Below are 4,786 nucleotides of genomic sequence, written 5' to 3' on the forward strand. Positions count from 1 at the left end.
AACTGCTTGGACAAATGCTTGTTAGCGACTGAAAAAAACTGTAACTTGTAAGCACAAAACACAAGATACTTCTCTTTTCTTTATTAGATAAATATAAGACATATAAACTAATCTAACACATAAACGCATGCACTCACACATTCACACAAGTTGCAGGAAGATCGAAAGTTAGGAAAAGATGAGTTTAAGAGAATGGAAATATGGAATTCCAAGTTTACAGCAATACGTTAAATTGCATAGACATGAACAACCATCAATCACGTAATTAGCCCTTGCATTGAGTTCCTCAATGTGACTAAAATTATATTAGATACACCGGCACAAAAAATATCTGGGGATACGTTGCCTTCGTTTCCTGTGAAAGGGACTCCCGTTGAAAGGGGTATCCCGGTGTCGCTGATTGGCTGGAAGTTCAGTAGTGAAGTGACGTCTTGGGAAGCCCGTGGTTGTTGGGCGTTGGCTGAAAGTGCAGAGTCGTGTGCGCTGGTCGAAGTTGAACGGGCATCCGAGGTCAGGCGTCGGAGACTCGACGTTACAAAACTTAACTCAGAACACGAAACTCTCAAACGGAAAAGAAAAGAAAGAAAGTTTGACGAGACTAGGTTGTGTTCCTTCTCATCGTGGCATAGTAGCAGCAGGCAGGCACGCTGGAACCACGCTCAAAGAACAATGAAGACTAACCGCATGGCTAGATGCTACAAGCTAAAGCTAGGTAGCAAAGCTACAAGCTAAAAGCTAAGAGCAGGCATGACTGATAGCACGAGCAAGGTTGGAACTAAAAAGCAAAATTTCATGGTGTCCAAAGTATTTAAACTTCCTTGTTGGCCACCCCTCAAATGTTGCCTTGACCAATCAGATATGGTCTCGGCTCGGGGGGTATCATAAATCATTTGTTTATCTTACCAAGCATGTGGTTCCTGCCTCGCAGGAGCTAATTTTGGACATGATTCCTATAACACGATTATGATATATTTTACAAATAAATGATCGTCAGGACAATATCAAGCAAGAAAATTTTATTATATCAATACTAGACATGACTATGTATAATATAGTTATCAAAAGACATACACAATAAGTGATTATACATGATAGTCAAATGTGTGGGTTACATATTAATGAATATGAAGTTAAGCAATTGAATGATTCATTTATAAGTCTTTTTGAGTCCATTCTGGTCCATATATAATGTACAAAAAGCAGTTTCTTTGCCATTCTCTGGCAAAGGGACTTTTCTGTGAAGACAAAGGTTTAAAGCCCTTCCCCCTTAGGAATTTCAGTCTGGTTCTGCTGGGTGGGGGAAGTCAATGCAAGTATTTAACTTGATCTCCTGGGTTTACATGTGATGGCCAGCGTTGCATTTCAATCACGAACAATAAATTTGACAATCTCTTCTTCGAATTAAAATTGTCAATAATTGTTCTATTGGTGTTAATGTTGAAAGCTGTTGTGTGAACAAGTTGGTTGGTTGGTTATCTTGCTTGGTTCTTGTGGCACTAGAACTGATTTATGACTTCCTGAGGAGTTCGGCTCTCGTTTCAATGCACACAGCTCTGATAGATTCTTTAATTTGTCTGGTTCGACTCATTTCTGCTACATCAGTATGTCCTATTTACTACACAAGCTTTAACCAACTAAGCCACGGCGCCAACCTGCACACACTCTCTCAGGGAGGGGCACTTAGAGGATTAAAGCATCCAGATAAAAGGCCAACGGCCAGGCTCTGCACAGCCTAAAAGAGTGTTTTTGACAACTGATTCGGGGGTGGCCAGCTAGCCTCTGGGTTTGTTGGCCAAGTGCCATTAATTAACCTTTGAATGGCCTCATCTGGCAGTCTAGAAGTCCAATGCGCTATCCATTGCGCCACAGATCCATTTGTGGAGTTTTTTTTTCCTGGCTGTGCCAGTGCGTTGAATTGAGTTCAGGTATTTGGGGAGCGGGAAGGACAAGATATGTGGGTCTCTCTGGAATTGGTATGTGGTTGGAAAAGCGGAGTATCTGTAAGGGCTTCCTTTCCCAGAAAGAACCCACAGAGCAGAGCCACCTGTTAAAAGGCACCACTGGGAATCGAATCCAGGATCTCCTGTTTACAAGACAAGCGCTTTGACCAGCTAAGCCACGGCGCCCTGCTGCATTGTTGACTTGGGTCAGAATTGTTCGGCAGCAGCTGAGGGGTGGTTGGCAAATGAAATCGCATGTTGCTCTGACGCTCCTCTGTACTGCATGATTGCGCAAAGCAAAACCATACAACCCAAGGTGGTGTTTGATAACCAGCAAAGACAGTGCTGAGATTTGAATTCAGTATGTCCTATTTACTACACAAGCTTTAACCAACTAAGCCACGGCGCCAACCTGCACACACTCTCTCAGGGAGGGGCACTAAGAGGATTAAAGCATCCAGATAAGAGGCCAACGGCCAGGCTCTGCACAGCCTAAAGGAGTGTTTTTGACAACTGATTCGGGGGTGGCCAGCTAGCCTCTGGGTTTGTTGGCCAAGTGCCATTAATTAACCTTTGAATGGCCTCATCTGGCCGTCTAGAAGTGCAGTTTGCTATCTATTGTACCACAGAGCCTGTCAGCAAGTGTTGACCTGTTCAAAAGAACATCAGCATTATCAGGATCTGGTTTAGGAATGCAATCGCCTGCTGCCTTTGCTATCCCTGTTTGCAGTCCGATCTCAGAAAAGCACATGCTTGAGGCACACAGGGGACGCTAAAGGAACCGCTGGGATTTGAACCCAGGATCTCCTGTTTACGAGACAGACGCTTTAACCAACTAAGCCAAGGCGCCAAGCAGAGCCCTACAGCTCTGGGAGGGTGAGTAAGTTGATCAAAACATCCAGCGGTGAGGACAAAGGTCCACGTGCTGGTCAGCTTATGAGATTTTTCACAACTTTCTGTTGCCAGAGGGCATAAGCGTGCAATTTAATGATAAAAGAAAGGCAAGAAGTCACCAATCTGTTTTGACTCAAACCCACAAACTTTAAATGGCCTCACACCGGAGATTAATAGCCCAATGCGCTACACTCTGCGCCACGTGCAGCAGCTCCTTCCAGGCTTGCAGCAGTCCTAAACCAAGGATCACCTGTTTGCAAGGCAAGCTCTTTGACCAGCTGAGCCATGCTGCATCGCTGAGATGACTCTGGCCAGTATTGTTCGGCAGCATCTGAGGGGTGGTTCGCAAATTAAATTGCATGCTGCTCTGGCACTCCTCTGCACCCCCTTTTTTACGGAGAGCAAAACCTCACAGCCCAAGGCGTCACTTGATCACCAGCAAAGGCACCGCTGGGATTCAAACCCAGGATCTCCTGTTTACTAGACAGGCGCTTTAACCAACTAAGCCACGGCGCCAACTTGCATTTACCTGCCAAGAAAGTGAGATTTAGAGTTTTATAAGTCCGGAGGGGTGGCCAGAGAGCATATGTGTTTGTTGGCCAAGCGCCATTAACAGAAAGCCAAAAGCAGTGACTCTGGCGGGACTCGAACCCACAACCTTTGATTGGCCTCATCTGGCAGTCTAGAATTCCAATGTGCTATCCATTGCGCCACAGAGCCACGTGTGGAGTTTTTTTTTCCTGGCCGTTCCAGTGCGTTGAATTGAGTTCAGGTATTTGGGGAGCGGGAAGGACAAGATATGTGGGCCTCTTCTGCAATTGGTATCTGGTTGGAAAAGCGGAGTATCTGCAAGGGCTTCCTTTCCCAGAAAGAACCCACAGAGCAGAGCCACCTGTTAAAAGGCACCGCTGGGAATCGAACCCAGGATCTCCTGTTTACGAGACAAGTGCTTTGACCAGCTAAGCCACGGCGCCCTGCTGCATTGTTGACTTGGGTCAGAATTGTTCGGCAGCAGCTGAGTGGTGGTTGGCAAATGAAATCACATGTTGCTCTGACGCTCCTCTGTACCGCATGATTGCGCAAAGCAAAACCATACAACCCAAGGTGGTGTTTGATAACCAGCAAAGACAGTGCTGAGATTTGAATTCAGTATGTCCTATTTACTACACAAGCTTTAACCAACTAAGCCACGGCGCCAACCTGCACACACTCTCTCAGGGAGGGGCACTTAGAGGATTAAAGCATCCAGATAAGAGGCCAACGGCCAGGCTCTGCACAGCCTAAAAGAGTGTTTTTGACAACTGATTCGGGGGTGGCCAGCTAGCCTCTGGGATTGTTGGCCAAGTGCCATTAATTAACCTTTGAATGGCCTCATCTGACCGTCTAGAAGTCCAGTTTGCTATCTATTGTACCACAGAGCCTGTCAGCAAGTGTTGACCTGTTCAAAAGAGCGTCAGCATTATCAGGATCTGGTTTGGAAGCGCCATTAACAGAAAGCCAAAAGCAACGACTCTGGTGGGACTCGAACCCACAACCTTTGAATGGCCTCATCTGGCAGTCTAGAAGTCCAATGCGCTATCCATTGCGCCGCGGAGCCACATGTGGGGTTTTTTTTCCTGGCTGTTCCAGTGCGTTGAATTGAGTTCAGGTATTTGGGGGGCAGGAAGGACAAGATATGTGGGCCTCTCTGCAATTGGTATGTGGTTGACAGTAAATTTTTCAAGTATCTGTACTTTACTGGAGTAGTTTTATTTTGAGAAACTTTTACTTTTACTTCACTACATTCCAAAGAATAAAATCGTACTTTTTACTTCACTACATTTCATAAAACATATCGTTACTCCCTATAATATATCACGTGCTCCGACACGCAGAAGCGGTGTCTGATTCATCATGAACGAACTGAGTCTTTTCAAAATAAACTTTTAAATCGTATCGCGAATCGCACCAAA

The 4,786-nt window shown here is 45.4% G+C and overlaps 4 non-coding genes across 4 annotated transcripts; all 4 read right to left on the bottom strand.

Moving 5' to 3' along the window:
* Positions 1–2,052: 2,052 nt before the first annotated feature.
* Positions 2,053–2,126, bottom strand: trnat-ugu (transfer RNA threonine (anticodon UGU)). The gene has a single exon. It is a non-coding gene; the product is annotated as a tRNA-Thr (tRNA).
* Positions 2,127–2,716: 590 nt separating this feature from the next.
* trnat-cgu (transfer RNA threonine (anticodon CGU)) lies at positions 2,717–2,790 on the bottom strand. Its single transcript has one exon. It is a non-coding gene; the product is annotated as a tRNA-Thr (tRNA).
* A 486-nt stretch (positions 2,791–3,276) lies between these two features.
* Positions 3,277–3,350, bottom strand: trnat-agu (transfer RNA threonine (anticodon AGU)). Its single transcript has one exon. It is a non-coding gene; the product is annotated as a tRNA-Thr (tRNA).
* A 384-nt stretch (positions 3,351–3,734) lies between these two features.
* On the bottom strand, positions 3,735–3,808 carry trnat-cgu (transfer RNA threonine (anticodon CGU)). The gene has a single exon. It is a non-coding gene; the product is annotated as a tRNA-Thr (tRNA).
* Positions 3,809–4,786: the final 978 nt, after the last annotated feature.

This window comes from Carassius auratus, unplaced genomic scaffold (assembly GCF_003368295.1).
Source record: "Carassius auratus strain Wakin unplaced genomic scaffold, ASM336829v1 scaf_tig00214205, whole genome shotgun sequence".
Classification (NCBI taxonomy): Eukaryota; Metazoa; Chordata; class Actinopteri; order Cypriniformes; family Cyprinidae; genus Carassius; species Carassius auratus.